Below are 17,361 nucleotides of genomic sequence, written 5' to 3'. Positions count from 1 at the left end.
AACAAAACCACATAATCTAAGGCTCACGCCCAACTCTCTGAAGCCCCATATCTGCTAGTTCCTGTGTGGTTTGCATACAGACTGCTGGGCTGACTGGGGGTAGTTTGGAGGAGGGAGTAAGAAGTCGGGGAGGAGGAGGCACTCAATGGATCTGCGAGCCTGTGCCCTGGTTTAGTGCGGTATGTGGACGACAGCCCAAGGTGGATCCAGACTCTGAAATGCAGTCATTTTGACGTCGGAATTCAGCTTCCTTCTTGCAAGAGAGGATTCTGACCATTCGGTGCAAAGCGATAGACTCAACCTCTTCTCTTCTGAAAGGTATGTCTTTACGCAACATCAGTCTACACGCTCTAGAGGTCTCAGATTTTTATTATTTGCAGAATGTTCTCTTGGAGTCAATCTAATTAAAATGAATCCCCTGGGCTCTGTAAATATTGGTTTTAATTTTCAGCTCATCAGCTAAGGTCTCTAAATCTTTTTCTGTAACAGTGTTTGTAGTGGCAGGATTCAACTTCCAGTGAATGAACTAGAAGACTTGCTCCTTTCAGCCAACGTTATCCAAGAAGACTCCACTAATTGGCTTCTGAGCCATCTCAGGGAAAGACTCTGGACCTGGGATTACAAGGGTGGAATTCCCCTTCACCAGTGTCAGCATCTGTTCCGAATTGGCGTGGGTGTGGGAGGTGGAGGGTAGAGTAGCAATGAATGAACACAAGTACTGCGTGGTCAGGATTTGTTCCTGGGGCTTGCATTTCTACTTCTGTTAGTGTTTATGTTGCCTTTACAAAGAACCCCAGATTGAGTTCCTTTACAAAAAGAAAACTTGACTTTGAAATGAGATTTGAGAGAGTGTTGTCTATACTTATCCCTTTATTAACAGTTAATACTGTGTCCCTAAGACCATCTTCAGTTCAGGCATAAAATCTGAACACAACTCTTTGACACCCTACTCTTGGAACCTGAGGATTGAATATACCTACCAAAGATTAATCCAATTTAAAAATATCATGTTTACATATCTGGAATTAGATCTTGTTAATAAAGTATATGTAACTTCATCTGTACATTACTGAAAGTATACAACCCCAGATGAATTAAGAGAAGGGAAAAATGTTTAGGATCTAAAACTCCAATAGAAAAGATTACATTTGCTCATGTTCTGTCATCTGAGGGTGGGAAACCTCAGGTTGAAAAATGTTTCATTACCTACAACTGCATTTATCATAGATTTACTAGTTTTTCAGTGGATCCTCTTTTCTTTTCTCTTCTTTTTTTCTTATTTTAGTTTCAGAAAGGACTGAGTATAAGCGTATTCTGCTTTAACAACCCAGTATTGTTTATAAAACTTCGCTTTTATAAAATAATTTTTAAATGATCCTCTTTACAAAAGGATCCATTATTAAATAAGAAGCACCAATAAAATTGAGAACCATCTAACTGTATTTAAATTTCAAATTTTAAAAAATTTGATTTGTACCCTTTTGGAGAACTGGGAGTGGTTTTTTGGGTAAAGGGAGACAGTCCTATATCATTGAATAAAACTATATTTTTAGATTGAATTTAGAATGTCTCCTGTGTAGTAAACTGTAATCTGATTCTCCCATTATAATAGATTTTATTTTTTTTTAATGACTTTACTGAAGCATAGGGGAAGGAGGTGATCAATTTGTTCAAAATGAAGAAATATCTCTATTGCTAATATAATATCCTTTTGAGTATCTTTCATATCTTAGGCCCTAATGAAAATCTTCTATCTTTTTTAAAAATTTCAATTGTTCTACATCTATTTCTTAGGGATATTGTAAGAATAAATGAGTTAACATAGATATGAAATGGCTTAGGAAAAAGGTGCTGTGAAAACACAAGGTGATATCAGTATTAATGATTTCTTTGAATCTTGATCATTTTCTTCCCACCTTTTATACAAAATATATCTGACTTACTGCCTGAAGCCGTCTCTTTTATGTCTTTGCCTTCTGGAGGGGCTGAAAATGAGCCTACTTCCCACATGTTTAGTGATTCTCAGAGAATAACACCTGTAAGTTTTGGTGATTTGCAGGGCTCATGCCTGAAACAGAGCTTGCTTCTTTTCCTCACTCAGGAAAAGTCTACAACCACTCCAGTATTCTTGCCTGGAGAATCCCATGGACAGAGGAGCCTGGCTGGCCATGGTCCATGGGATCGCAGAGAGTCGGACACGACTGAAGTGACTGAGCACGCACGCATTTAAACGTGTAATTGTGGGTGATTCCATTGGAATTTCTTAAACAAGTTATAGTTGATGCTTAATTAGTCTGAGGAACAGAGGCTTCATTTTTGTGCAGTCATGAAACTCAAAACTTGGTGAAGAATCTTTATGGCCTAAGTTATTTGAATCAAAGGATGAGACTGACTGGCCCTCCTATTTGTCCACCTCAAGAACGTAACTCAGCATGTCTTGATCTACAAAGGAACAACACAGCCTCCTGTGCGTGCATCTTTTTTTGACCTCTTTACAGTTTCTTAGGAAAATGTAGCCTCATTTAACAAATGAATGTTTATTAACACATTGTACATTTACTATGTGTCAGGCCTTGTTCTAGGCCCTGAGTTCTCTTCAACAATGTTAATATTACATTAGGTTTCAATGAACCAATGAACCAATGGGATATTCAGTAAGTAATTTTTAGAAGACAGATTAAAAAAATAAATCCATTCACAGCAAACATTTTGGAGAATTAAAAGAAATTATTACTAAGTACGTGAAAATTAAAGTCTTAAACTGCCCTCCAAAGAAGATATAAGACCTACGTCTTATGAACAAAGTGAAGAGAATGTCTAAACATAAAGAAAAGTTGAAATATTTGTACAGTGAATACTTCCATACTCACCTCCTAGATTCAACAGCTGCTAAACTTTTGACATATTTGTTCCACCTATATGTATCTCTTTCTAACTACTTGTAAGTTACAGACAAAATGATACTTCACCCCTAGATAATTCAGTACATATCAAAGAATAAGAGCGTTCTCCTACATAACTGCAATGCCATCATTATACCTAAGAAGATGAACAGTGATTCATTAATATCTAGTATCTAGACCATATCTAACCTTAACCATTTGTCCCCCAAATGTCTTCCATACCTTAAAAAAACTAAGATCTAATTTTTTTAAAGAAAAATATATTTTTTACATGAAGGTTTCGTGTCTTTTATTCAACGTTAGTGTTTTTGAAAAAGTTAGGTGTTGTCTTGTTGAATGTTCTAATTTGTTTTTGCCTAGCGGTGTCATTTAATTTGTTCCTCTATCCTCAATATTTCCCATAAACTCCAAATTAGAAATAAAGCGTTGATTACATTTCAATTGAACGCATTTTACAAGGTGCTCCATATTGTATCTCAACAGGAGACACTTAGTTCCAGATTGTCCCTCTATTTGTGACACTCGGTTTGATCGGGGCTCAGGATAGTGATCTCAGTTCAGGGATCCTTTTGCAATTAACAGGTAGTCTGGCAAGATAATGCTTAGGCTTTGTGATGATATCCTGTTTCCCAACAAACCTCACTTAATGGCTTTAGGTGATAATCCTTTCCTAAATCAACTATTTGTTTGGGGGTCATATACATTTTCCGTATACTTTGAAGAAGGATTAGACATACACATTCATTGTTATCAGCAGCCACAGCAGATATTTGAGTGTTTTGTTAAGTTCAGGTAATAACAACCATGATGATGATGATGATAGTAATAAGTAACCTTTACTGAGAGCTTGCTGTAGGTCTAGGTTTGAGAGCCAATCCTTCAGTTACCAACTAGGCCAATCGGGACAAGATACTTCATCTTTCTATGTCTTAGGTTCTTTAGCTATAAAATGAGTGATAATGGTAGCTATCTTATCATACTGTTTTGAAGATTAAGTAACTTATACACACAAAGTTTCTGAAACAGTATCTTGCTATTTGCCAAGAGCACTGTACCGGTGTTAACTCATTTTGCTTCTCCTAAGGGCGCAATGAAGCAAGGGCTAATATTACCCTTCTTTTATAAGTGAGGAAACTGGGGTGCAGAGAGTTTAGGTCACTTGCACAAGGTCACTTAACTAGTATGTGGTAGAGCCTTGATTTGAACCCAGGTGGTCTGATTCCAGAGCATTCTCTCCAAAGGCTTCTGACACATGGAGTGAGAAGGAACAGAAATGGAACTGAACGAAAAGCAGCTACAGCCTGCCCCCACCCTGGCATCCTATCACCGCCCAAGTTTTAAGTTCTTTTGAGTTATTCAAAACCTGAGACTCTTGCTACCAAAATATATTTTAGGTTTTGTTCATCTGATAATAGCACTCTAGTAAGCATAGATGAGTATGCTTATTGCAATTCTATAGTTTCAGGCTCTGTATAAGAAAGTCTAAGTGAAAGAGATAATGTTAAGACTGGAAAATGTAGAACTATTCAGTATAAAGGAAGAGAAAGGGAAAAAACTGAAAGGAATAATACAAGAAGGGAGTTATGAGACCTCAGAGTCTTGGGGCAGAAGATGATATTTTGATACAGTCAAGGGGAGAAAATGCCTCTCGTTTTTTACATTACTGTACTGTGTAAAATTTTACCACTAAAACACAAGAGTATAGCCATTGTCAGATTTATAAAAGACCACAATGCATTTCTTTATGGGATGATGGATGAGTCTTGATAGTAGGTAACTTCTCTGGTTGGTTATCTCGGTCACTCAGACATTCCATAAGTCAGTCTGTGTCTTTGGAAATACATAACTGTACACAGAAAAGGCCTCACAAACCAGGCATTGGTCCCTACCCCTTCATTAGCATTAAAAAAGGATTCCAGTGCTGTCTTATTCACTCCTTCTATTGCTGCTACAGAAAGCTCTCAAGTATGATTTTCTAAAGAGAACTAAAATGAGAAAAAAAATCCAACATTAATAATGTTTTTATGCATTTCCAACACAAGCATTGCTAAATTGGTCCTGCCTTTTTATGTTTTTTAATGAAAAGCAGGCTAATTGATCAACTGGTCATGAATAATACTTTTTCATTTGTTTTTCTCCACACCTCTCAGCCTTCCAGAACCACAGGCTTAATGTGGCAGCCTGCAAATGGTTTACGATTTGTGTCTATTGTCTGGTGCTTTATGGGAAAATACTGGAAACACACGGCTGGAAACTCTGTAGGAACTCAGTAAATAATAAGTAGATAGTTCTCTTGCTAAATATGATTTTAAAGAAAAATCTTTTAAAATACCTAGGACATTCTACTAAGGAAGTACACTAGTAGGAAAAAAAAAAAAACAAAACCTGGTTGATTTATCATTTGAATTTTCATCTTCATTTTATAAGTGATAGACTTTTAGTAGTTTAGGGAGCAAAGCGTGAGGTCAGATTAACTCCCCTCTCCCGAACAGATTTGTATTGTAAAAATGTGGACTATTGAATTGTAAAGCTAGCAAGGAGATCCCAACTACACATTAAATCCAAGAAAATTGTCATATTTTAATACATTATATCAACCTTTTACATTGATCATAAACATGTTGATATCCACAGCACAGAGGTTCTTACTGGTGGTGGTGAGGCTAAAGGTGCAGGGGAGTTTCAGAGACACATTTAGGAAGCTGATGAAAGCTATACAGGCACCAGGGGTGAAAAAAAATATGCCTAGCATTCATTCACACACACCTTTACACAGAATATTCAATGGCTCATGGACACTCCCTGCCTCCCCCTCCACCACCGCCAACAGTGTCCATCCATATATCTTCAGAAGGAAAAACATGCTTTATATGGAATTCTTTTTTTTTTAACCTTACCTTTTTTTTTTTTTTTTACCTGAGCCTTATAAAGTTTTAAAAAGCATTTTCACACATTATCTCGTTTGATCTGCCTATGATCTGTGAGGCAGGCAGACCGCATATTTTGCCTCTCATGTTGCAGTGGGAAGGGCAAAGCTCGCAAGTTTAAGTGACTTGCTCAAGGTAATTTTGCTAACGTCTACCAAGACAGAGTACCAAGGCTGTGAAATTGTAGCCAGGGTTCCTTCTCCCACACTGGTCTGGGCACAGCATCAGGGAACTCTTGATGCGGGTTCTGGAAATCTGAACTCTGGCTTTATTGGAAATTACCTGCGTGAGCTTGAATGTGACACTATAACCTCTCTGGGCCTCAGTTTCCTTCTCTGTTGAGTGAGAGGTTAGACCACATGTTCTCTGAAGCCCCTTCCGTTCTCTGTTGCAAACTATCTCATCCTCCTGCAGTCTGAGAGCAGAGAAAAATGACCTTTTCAGTGACAGATGGCAAGAACTTTCACCCTTCCCTGTAGGTCATAAGAGCTGGCGTCCGGTTCAGATGGGTTCCTTTCCAATGTCCAAATCCTGTTAGAAACTAGCAGCATGGATCCTGCTTTTGTGGGCTACTTGTGTGTCGTGCCGCTGGTTGCCTCCTTTTCCTGCAGGGCTGGCAGTCTCACAACAATTTTACTCCAACCCTGTGCTCTGCATCAGACAGACGTACCATGGTATTTTATGATCCCTCTTGGGTAGTTCAGGATATGATATGGAAATAAAGAATGCTGATGGACTTATTTGGGGCTGATAGAACTTATCCTTCTAAAAAGGTTATTTCTCTTGAAGGACGCACATCTTCCACCTGATTTTTCATCACTAACAGTTATTTCCTTTAACGTCTCTGAAATGTGCTTGGAAATTGGAGTTGAGAGAGAGCTAGCAGCACTGAACACAGATGCCCTGAGACGAGAAAGGATGTGACCAAACCCTTTCTTTTGGGAGATGGTTGAAGAATCTTTGAGTCAGTATAATTAGGACAAATTTGTCTGTTAGCCTTTGTTTCAGATTTCTAAAAAGTGTCCACAGTGCATGGATATACAAAACCCATGATACAGCCCCAGTTTTATTTTGGACTTCTCCAGGAAGATAAAACAAGCAGAAAATTCTCATGCTTCAGATGTCAGTAAACCAGGCTTTTGTAATATCAGTTGTCAAACGGTGGTAACTCAGAATCAAAGTTCTTCTACGCATCACAGGAACTACCCTGCTCTTAGTCTTCTGAAGCATCTGAGCCAAGAGCTATTAGCACAGACAGACTGGCTACCCCAGCAGCCAGGAAGGTGTCAGTCTCTATTTGTGATTAACAGCCAATGATAATGGAGAAGGAAATGGCAACCCACTCCAGTGTTCTTGCCTGGAGAATCCCAGGGATGGGGGAGCCTGGTGGGCTGACGTCTCTGGGGTCGCACAGAGTCCGGACACGACTGAAGTGACTTAGCAGCAGCAGCCAATGATAAAAAATTGGGGGCGCTGTCTTTTTGCTCACTGCATTTTCTACCTGAACGTCAGGCTGGCAAGTGGAATTGTATTAACTTCTTGCCGAGAAGTGTATAATTTGCTCTGTACCATGTCAGGTCATTGGACTGTGGGAGGTAATACTGTCCAGTGACGCGAATGGCAGAGCATGAACTTGGCTCCTGTGTTCTGCATTCTATTCTCAGCTTCGTGGATGACTCAGAGTGCCCCATCCATATCTCTGTTCTTTAAGCCACTACACAGGAGACTTGAGAAGAGCTGTGCATCGTTACCCCCAAAGATGTTTTTATCTTTGGTATAATATAAATGTGCAACCTCTCTTTTTTAAAAATGCATAACAGGGTGCTTTCTCATTTAAACTCATTTGTGGAGTTTCTCTGTCTGAGATCATTGTTGTTAAATAGACAACTCATTCATTTTATAAACCAGAAGCTGTGTGATGTTGTGACTTGACGCTGGTATACATGTACTTGTGTGCCCGGTTGTGTCTGACTCTTTGCTACCCTTGGTACCCTGCAAATATCCAAGTAAACAAAGAAGGAGATGTGTGAAATCGAAGAATCTCCCAGCTGGAGAGTAATTCCTAAGACCTGACACAAGGAAGATGGGGCTCTTAAATAGTGGCATCAACACAGAACTTTTTTTTTTTTTTTTTGGCTGCACCTGGATTTTTGCTCTCCACTGTGGAGTATGGGATCTCTAGTTGTGATATGCGGGATCTAGTTCCATGACCAGGGATTGAACCCAGGCCCTCTGCACTGGGAGCATGGAGTCTTAGCCACAGGACCATCAGGGAAGTCCCCTGGACACACAACTTTTATTTTGAAATGCAAGATGTAGGGAAAAGTAAGATTTACTATACTAGCCAACTTTGTCAGCTCATATTATTTCATAAAGCAAAGGGTCAATTACGTGTTGTTATCATCAAGAGAACATACTGTAATGCTTTGTCATGTAGGCACTATAAAAAAATATCACCTTGTCTGGTTACTTTAATTCATCTTTTGGCTGCCGTCAGCAGATATCCCCTCAGTCCCTAATTCAAGGACCCAGATGTACTGAGAACATTTAGGGTAATCAAAACAAAAAGAAAATAGGGTCCTTTCCTCTAAAGAGCTAACAAGCTATTAGGGGATCTAGGACAAGTGAAAGTGAATGCTTCTGCAGTGCCAGCTCCTGAGGAAGAGGACTCAGGTGGGGCTTTGGAGGGAGGGCTTCCTGAAGGAGGTGGTTCTGCAGGCAGAGGAAGATGGCTTGGCAAAGGGACATAAGCTCTTCGCATTTCAAGGACATTGTAGGAGGAACAGAGTCTTCTTTGATGAAGACCTGTTTACCGTGCAAATGACAAAGAGTCAAGAAGGCTCTTGGGATCCAGAAAGAAATTAAACTTCTGCTGCTGGAAACTCGACCTCAGACTCTTCTCAGATAACCTGTTCTTTTTTACTTCTCGTCATGTCCCCTTAACGTCTTCTTTTTCAAGCATAAATATCCTTTGTTCTTTCAGCTATTCCTCTTGTGATGTGGTTTTACATGCTCTCATCATTTTAAGTGTTTACCTCTGATGGACTATGATGTGAGGCCTCTCTTAAATCATGGTGCTCAGAATGGGACAGGGCTCTCCAGGAGTGGTCTGACCAGTGCAGAATACCATGGAATAGTAGCCTCCCTTGATCTATACCCTATACTTCTATTAATATGGCCCAAGATTTGCATTAGTCTTTTTGGCACTCAGTTAGTATGCTGACTCATTCTGAAACTGTGGTCAACTCATACCCATGAGTTCCCATGCTCTACTATGAAGCCAGTTCGTCCTTATTCTGTACTTACATTATTGATTTTTTTTTTAAAGAAAAGAAATAAAACCCTAGGCACAGAATTTTAAATGTAGAGATATTTAACTCTATTACACTTGATCCAATTGATAACAACCCATCAATATATTGATATTTCAGAGCTAAAGTGTTAGTTCTCCTTCCCCAAGGTGAATACTTATCTGCTGGCATAAGGGCAGAGCTAGTCTCAACACTGGCCTGGAAGAGATCTCATAAGGGTCAGGACTTTATTATCTACATGTTTAGACAAACTAGTGAGCCTAAATCTTTCTAACTGTAAACTAGGAACAAATGTGAACAGGCCTTTCCTTACTGAGGATCTGCAGCAGTGAGTCAGAGGTCTGCAAAGCTCCAAGTCAGAGTTACTCAGAGGCAGTAATATACAAGAAGAGGAAATTTTTATATCAGGCTTTCGGCAGCTTTCAGGAGATTTGATTACCCTGATCGCTATACATTACGGTAAATAGCACTCATTTTTTGCAACTGGTTTATAGCTATAACTGAGTTATCTGATTCGAGGTTGCAATAACTTCGTGTGGTGTCAGTATAATTTCAGCACGGAATAATTTGTCATTTGAGGCAGGTTCACGAATCTGTTTCTTTGCAAGGCCCCATTTAAAATGATCCTCCTTTCTCCATCCCCTTCCCTAGGCCTCCGCACCCCTAGCCTCTTCCTCCCTAAAACAAGGACTATGAAGACCTTGAAGTTTAGATTTGCATCAGGGTTTTGGAAACCTTTCCAAGTTCTGCCAAACTAATATAGCAGCTCATCAGTTTTTGCAGGTAGCTTGTACAATATTTATAATTTCAAGCGAATAGAAATGTCACATTTCAAAACACATCTCTGAGAGCTGTTTTATTCTTTACAGAAAAGCAAGAAACAGTCACATTTTTCTAGACTGTTCTTCTAATGCAAATTTTAATCTTGCTCTCATGACCTTGTAACTATTACGATTCAAATAGCCCCTCCCCTACCTCTCATGAGTGATTTTGTTCTAGGGCCTTGCTGCTCAATGGAAGGTCTGGGAACCCGTGATATTGATACCACCTGGGAACCTGTTAGGACTGAGTATCAGATCCTGCCTGAAACTTGCCAAATCAGGATATGAACGTTTTAAAAAGTCCTTTTGTGATTCTCCTGCACAATAAGATCTCAGGAACACTGACCTAGAGTGAAGGGATTTCATCTCACTTTACCCCTTATGTTGTTAAACAAACCTTAACAAAATTCTATTTGATGTTTATTACTAGTTTTGTGTTGTTGGTAGTCGCTTAGTCATATCTGATTCTTTTGTGACCGCGTGGACTTTAGCCCACCAGATTCCTCTGTCCATGGGATTTCCCAGGTAAGAATACTAGAGTAGGTTGCCATTTGCTCCTCCAGGGGATCTTCCCGACCCAGGGATTGAACCCCAGTCTCCTGCATTGGCAGGCAGGTTCTTTACCACTGAACCACCTGGGAAACTCTTTTTAACTAGTTTAGAGCAGAGTTCGGAGAAGGCAATGGCAACCCACTCCAGTACTCATGCCTGAAAAATCCCATGGATGGAGGAGCCTGGTAGGCTGCAGTCCATGGGGTCTCGGACACGACTGAGTGACTTCACTTTCACTTTTCACTTTCATGCATTGGAGAAGGAAGTGGCAACCCACTCCAGTGTTCTTGCCTGGAGAATCCCAGGGACAGGGGAGCCTGGTGGGCTGCAGTCTGTGGGGTCGCACAGAGTCGGACACGACTGAAGTGACTTAGCAACGGCAACAGCAGCAGAGCAGAGTTGTTAAATGTTTACCAGATTCAAACATTCCGACTTTTCCTCAAAGTATCTATAACTGACTTTAAAATGCTCTTGCCTTTCTGAGTTCTTGTAGAGCAAGAATTCTCAAAAGGGGGTAATTTTCATTCTTCTTTTGTTTTTGCCATGCCATGTGGCATACAGGATCTCAGTTCCCCAACCAGGGATTGAACTCATTTTCCCTGCAGTGGAAGCATAGAGTTTTAACCACCTGACCACCAGGGAAGTCCTTATGAAGGGCAATTTTGAAACACCCTCCCCATCAGAGACATTTGGCAATGCCCGGAGACATTTTTGTTTGTCACAATTTGGGGGTGGAGGAGAGGGGCTGCCTCTGGCATCTGGTGAGTAGAAGCCAGCAATACTAGTTTTGGACCCTATAATGCACAGAATACCCCCCACCATAAAGACGGAATCAATCATACATGTCAATAGCAACGAGATTGGGAAGGCCTATAGCAGAGGTATGTGGTTTGTAGAGAGGGACTCATACGTGTGACGGTTCACAGCAGGATGCAGGAAAATGAAGCCATGTGGCGTGTCATCACCTGATAGGAGAAGAACAAGGGGACTGGTAGTGGCCTGAGTTATGACGCTGGGAGCCTGGTTGTTGGTGGGCGGGGGGAGGGCGGCGGTGAGCAGAGAATCCAGCCACAGATGAGAGGAGAGATCTCAGAGAGCTTGTCGCCAATACTCTGTGCACAGACTGCCTAGATAACAGGGTTGCGGTTCAGAGACTGGACATCAAGTCTGAGCTGGGGGTGAGGGGGTGGTGTTGCTGAAACAAAGCTTCAGTCCTAGGCTGGATGCGTGATGTGATCCCAAAATCACATTAGACCTGGAAAGCAAGAAAGGATTTCCGGTGTTATCATAGGAAGACTCGGGTGGATTTCTGGTAAATCCAGTAAGAGACAGACTTAGGTGCAAGGTAGAACCCCCACTTGTTAGAACTGGACAACTCAGAGCCAGACTAGCAGCAGGGGATGACCTGATGACAGTTAGCTGAGCTCTTAGCTAGAGTGAGCTTTTAAAATCCCTCCCAACCAAGAAGAGCCTTAGGGCTGAGAGTACAGTGTGGCTGACTTGCAGGAAGAGGTCAAGGGCTTCCAGCTATGGAGTAAGGTGGACAAGAAGCAAGTCGGCTCCTGGTATTGGCTGCTGAAAATTCATAGGATAAGAACTGGCTAGAACTTGAGAGATCCTCTGAGTCATTTCCCTACTGCACAGCACCTAACTCATTTCAGAAAGGTAGCCTACTCTTCAACTGTAACATTTTCAAAGAAAGATTGCTTTTAAAAAATTTTTTATTTGGCTGTGATGGGTCTTAGTTGTGTCACTCAGGATCTTCATGGCATCATGCGAGATCTTTCGTTTTGGCCACGGACTCTCTAGTTGTGGCACATGAGCTCAATACTTACAACAGGTGGGCTTAGTTGCTCTGCGGCACATGGGATCTTAGGTCCCTGACCATGGACTGAACCCATGTCCCTGCATTGCAAGCTGGATTCTTAACCACTGGACCACCAGGGAAGTCCCCCTAAGAAAGATTTATTAAGGACCTGTGTTGATGCCTTGTAAACCATCTAAGTCAAAACTGCTTCTGCATTCCTAATCTTGTACCTCCTTACCGGATGTAAGTCGACTTTCTTTCATCCTACCCTTCATATGCTGTGCCTTCTAACATTCGGCAGTGGTAAACAAGACCAACTTACCTTCACAGCTGCCAAAACCAGCCTTCCCTTCTCCAAGCTCTTTAGCTCAATTTACCTCAATTTCATTAGCGTGTCACCCTGAGAGTCTCTACCCAACCCCTTAATCCCGTTGTTATTCTCTGGACCCTCTCTAAGTGTTGCCTGTTTGTGATAGACACCACCAAAATGTATTTATTAAATATACACTGTATGTGGGAACTGCCCTTTTGACAGTGGAGGCAAAGGAGACAGAATAGAAAAGGATATACGTGGTTTTGTTGGTTTTTATCTGTCTCTTTTCTCTCCAAGAAGGTGTCCGTCTTTGCCGAGTTCATAGTCTAGTTGGAACAACAGTCCTTAGGCCAAGTTCCATTGTAAAATTTTAGTTGTCCTGCAAATGCTTTCACTGTGACCTTCACCTAAGGACAACAGAGTGCACTATCATATAAAATAGGTCTGATGTGTCTTTAACTGTAAATAAAGCTGGGATAAATGCATTTGTTCAGTTCCAGGGAAGGCATTATACTGCCACGTGGATTTTCTTTCAAATAAGCTGCAAAACAAAGTTCCTTTCCACATAAAGGGATTTATTCAACTGAATGCTCTTGCCTTGTTGCAACTGGATTAATTTCATTTCACATCATGTCTCTAAGTAGAAAAGTAAACTGATTTGCAGCAAGCTAAATGGATATGTTGATACATCCTACGTCAGTTAGATTTATTCCAGCTAGATTACAACAATCACAGTCCATTGGATGCTTTAGCTTCTATTAAGTAGTTGCAAAAGTGCACCATTTCAGTGTGTGCACTGAAAAACAGTTTATCAATATATGGGAATAAACATCAATATATGGGAATAAACAGTTTATTGATATATGGGAATGCTGTAGAATGAGAGAACATGCAGATGTGTAAAGTGAGAAAAATGTTATAAAAAATTTGTCACTCTATATCCATGTATCCATGTTCAATATTTTTATCCATGGTTTTATATATTATTAAGTATCCATGTTCTAAAAGCCACCATTTTAGATTTTTGAATTGTGTTTCTCATGGCACCATTTGATATACACACAAGCCAACACACGGTGAACAAGGGTGAACGAGTATTGACCATGGGCTGGCTGGGTGTTCACCGCAGCGCCGGGGACCACCGCCTACCCAGTACCAGAGCCCCACCCCCTCACTCCATCCTGTACTTTCTGTTGCACTCCTGCCTCTTCTGTGTCTCTCTCCATTTCCAAAACTGCTATCTTACCATCCTCCTGGGATTCTCAATCTCTGTCTGTTTTAGGACCCTCCTTTCATCTCTCCCAAATTGCTGACTTTATCTTGGCTTGTGCTTCTAGCACAATAAAGCTCCCAGTGGAAATCTGTCTGATTTCTATAGCTAGTAGCTTCTATAACCAGTAGTTATTTTCAAAAGGAAATAGCTTCTGGAGATGAGTCTGTGGTGTCACAGGGCTGTTATATGGATCAAATGTAATAATGTGTATTAAAAAAGCCACTTGTAAACTGTAACACACTCTCTGAAAGTAAATTATTACTGGATTATATGACTTTAGGGTTTCAAAAGCAGCTGGATGATATATAAAAGTTCAGTAAGACTCGGTAACCCAGTTGGAAAAGAAAATTAGAGAATTTGGGGCATTGAACCCCTCCATCAGTAAGCTAGAAGTCTTTGACATTTTTTACAGTCAAAGCACACCCATCCCATTGAGAACACACACTCTGGTCCAAGGACTGTGTCTGTTCACCATTCTGGAACTTCACTCTTACCTGAGTATCCCCATCCCCCATGGTCACCTTTTGAAATGCCAGCCAACCTTCAAAGGTGAGACCCAAACCTGCTCTCTCTCCCCAGTTCTTCCCCAGACAGAATTCATCTCTTTGTCCCCAGCACTCCAGTTCAGTTCAGTCGCTCAGTCGTGTCTGACTCTTTGCGACCCCATGAATCACAGCACACCAGGCCTCCCTGTCCATCACCAACTCCCGGAGTTCACTCAAACTCACGTCCATTGAGTCAGTGATGCCATCCAGCCATCTCATCCTCTGTCGTCCCCTTCTCCTCCTGCCCCCAATCCCTCCCAGCATCAGGGTCTTTTTCAATGAGTCAACTCTTCACATGAGGTGGCCAAAGTACTGGAGTTTCAGCTTTAGCATCATTCCTTGCAAAGAAATCCCAGGGCTGATCTCCTTCAGAATGGACTGGTTGGATCTCCTTGCAGCCAAGGGACTCTCAAGAGTCTTCTCCAACACCACAGTTCAAAAGCATCAATTCTTCGGTGCTCAGCTTTCTTCACAGTCCAACTCTCACATCCATACACTCATGTCAGCCTTAAATTATGTATGTGGGTGTCCATCTCCCTGTGACTTGCTGAAGAACACAGCCATCCTAGCATTTGTCAGGCCCACCCCTCCCCAACAGCTCAAAGTAAAGTGGCTAGAGGATAAAGCAGAGAATTCCACGGGCCAAAAATGTCCTACAAAAAAGCTTTATCCCTGGAGGCTAGTCTCAGATACAAAAATGTCCTCACTTGAGCAACTAACTGTAGGACCCTCTGCAATGAAACAAGGTTTATTAAATAGACATAAAAAAACCCTGTGAGTGGAGGGTACATGGAGGTTTCTTACTCTCTTTCATACTTTTCATTTGCATAGTTCGTGTTTTTAAATGAATATAAAAGACCCCATCCTATTTAAAAGTTACTGAATTGAATAACTTATTTTCATTCTAACTTGATTTTCAGCCACAATGTTTTCCTGTAGTTTAAATGAGAAAAGCCATCCTTTGCATCCCAGCTTAGCTATATTTTATCTACTGAATACGGTACCCATTCAGATCAATAGCCCATGGACTGTATTCTACACAATTCCACCTTGCATTGCACCCGTAATTGAAAGGAACTTGGTGTGCAAAGTGTGGGGCTCTTGGAGAATGAAAAGTACTACCCTTTAGCACATTTAAAAAAATCCTTGGGCTGTTCTATTATTTTAACACTTTACCTTTGGCAGAGCAGAAAGTCTTTTTAAGGCATCATCTCTAAAATGATTAACCATGTAACTATTGCCAAGTACACATTAGGTGCTCAATAAATATTTTTAAAATAAATGAAAATACTGTGCCCTTCAAAACAAAAGATAACTCCAGTCATTTCAAACAGACAGCAATGGATATGGTTTCCAGCTGTTGCTCTTTTGTATTCATTAGAAATCATAGAAAAATGGAAATTTGGGGGAAAGATCAAACCTTTTATGAAACTGCATTGATGAACGCAGATTGTAATTTTGTTTATAGTGATTTAATGTACAGTTGCTTGAGGGATTTATTGTTATCACGGATTAAAGCTGTGTTGTTACTATAATAGAAGATTGGCCCAGAGCCCTCATCTGATGCCAGCTCTTCAGCGTTGCCTCTGTTCTTTCATCAGCAGCCCAGTGCACTGCCCCCCCTCCCAGCTTTGTGAGCTACAGTCCTGGCACAGACCCCTCACTTAAAACTCCAGCCAGTTTCCCTAACTACACACTTTCTCCCTTCACCTGCCAGATGCTTCTTGTTCTGAGACTGCACCTTGAAGTCGGAGGCTTTCAATGAGTTAAAAAGGGAAATATAGAATTACCTAGCTTATCAGTATTTTAAGTATTCTTGTAGACTTAAATGAGAGTTCTTGTACAAAACCACTTGAACTATTTCTTAAGATATGCTAATTTTTTTTCTCTCTTTGATTGAACTGTTGACCTTCTGGGTATGTGACTGGTTATTACCTCAAGTATGTTTGGAACTATTCTTGCCCTAACCATTCTACAAGGTAATTAGCGTGAAGACATTATTGTAGGAGCATGTCACCTTGGGCTGGGATCTCACTAATAGAGCAGAACTGTGCATACTCTGTGCTCCAAAAAATCTCTAAGAAAAATCCACAGCATTGAGCGAAAGGTTAAAATTGCTGATTTCGTGGGCTCTCTCTTACCCATATATTTAATTTGTAGAAGGATCCAAACATAGGGAGGATTGTGGTTCTTCTGTTTGAAAAATGAAAGCAACTCTGTTTTCTCAGAACTCCGCTTATGCAACGTGGCTGCTCTCACAGCACTGGGTCAACCAAAACCAAAATAAGACATTTTAGAGCTCTTGCTTCCCCACCACCTCCCTCCAACAAAGAAATACATAGCATTTGAAGATATAATCCCATGCAATGACAGATGTTATAGAGAATGACTGTCCTCTGGGAGGTAATTAACATATATGAGGAAACTGAGGCCCAGGGAGGTACAATAACTCACAGGTAATTCACATTCCTTCTTGAGCTCTCCCGTCTCTTCCACTGTAGAAGGAGCTCTTTGCTTTCTGAATTGAAAACCATTTCATGTTGCCTGCTCAATTATTTCAGTAAATGCTCCTAAGCTTGGGACCAATCCCAACTGTTATAAAACCTTATATGAGTAATAATGAGGCTTTTCAATCCTGGGATCCCCAAGGTAATCATCTCTAGTTCATCGCAGGGCACTTTGGATGCCCAAGTCGGACCCAAAGTGATGGGACAAGCCTGCCTGATTCTACCATCTGCTTCATTTGTAAGTCTATAATGTGTCAATATGCAGTGATGTGTCACATAAACAATAATTTCTCATTATTATAATAACATTTTTCTTTACTAGCAACAATATTTCTAACCTGAATCTATTCTTGTTGTGGCTGTGTGTGCAAGCCAAGCCTTGTTTGCCTCTGCAACATATTA

The 17,361-nt window shown here is 40.8% G+C and overlaps 1 protein-coding gene across 1 annotated transcript in view; it reads left to right on the top strand.

The window, feature by feature from the left end:
• Positions 1–17,361, top strand: part of GRAP2 (GRB2 related adaptor protein 2) — a 69,551-nt gene continuing 52,190 nt past the window's right edge. The window contains exon 1 of the mRNA XM_006071282.4: positions 1–318. The gene's annotated coding sequence lies outside the window, so the exon portion shown is untranslated. The remainder of the gene's footprint in view (positions 319–17,361) is intronic.

Source organism: Bubalus bubalis, chromosome 4 (genome assembly GCF_019923935.1).
Source record: "Bubalus bubalis isolate 160015118507 breed Murrah chromosome 4, NDDB_SH_1, whole genome shotgun sequence".
Lineage (NCBI taxonomy): Eukaryota > Metazoa > Chordata > Mammalia > Artiodactyla > Bovidae > Bubalus > Bubalus bubalis.
This window is presented reverse-complemented; position numbering and strand designations above follow the sequence as displayed.